This window comes from Vitis riparia, chromosome 3 (assembly GCF_004353265.1).
Source record: "Vitis riparia cultivar Riparia Gloire de Montpellier isolate 1030 chromosome 3, EGFV_Vit.rip_1.0, whole genome shotgun sequence".
Taxonomy (NCBI): Eukaryota; Viridiplantae; Streptophyta; class Magnoliopsida; order Vitales; family Vitaceae; genus Vitis; species Vitis riparia.
In genome coordinates, this window is record NC_048433.1 from 4,211,322 (window position 1) to 4,211,637 (window position 316).

Consider the following 316-nt stretch of genomic DNA (forward strand, 5'->3'; position numbering starts at 1 on the left):
AGACCAGTTTAGTGGGGTTACTCAAAGCAGAATGTCTCAGCCAATTTCTGATCATTTCCCAATTGTTCTAGCAGGGGTGGGATAAGAAGAGGCCCTACTCCATTTAGATTCGAAAACATGTGGCTTAAGGTTGAGGGATTCAAAGACTTGTTCGAAACTGGTGGTAGGGGATCGAAGTCAGGGGCAGTGCTAGTTTTAGATTGGCTGCTAAGATGAAGGAATCAAAAAGAAGTTGAAAGTATGAAATAGAGAGGTTTTTGGGAGGCTGGAATGCAATAAATCTTCAGCTTTGCAGCAAGTAGATTTCTAAGATCGG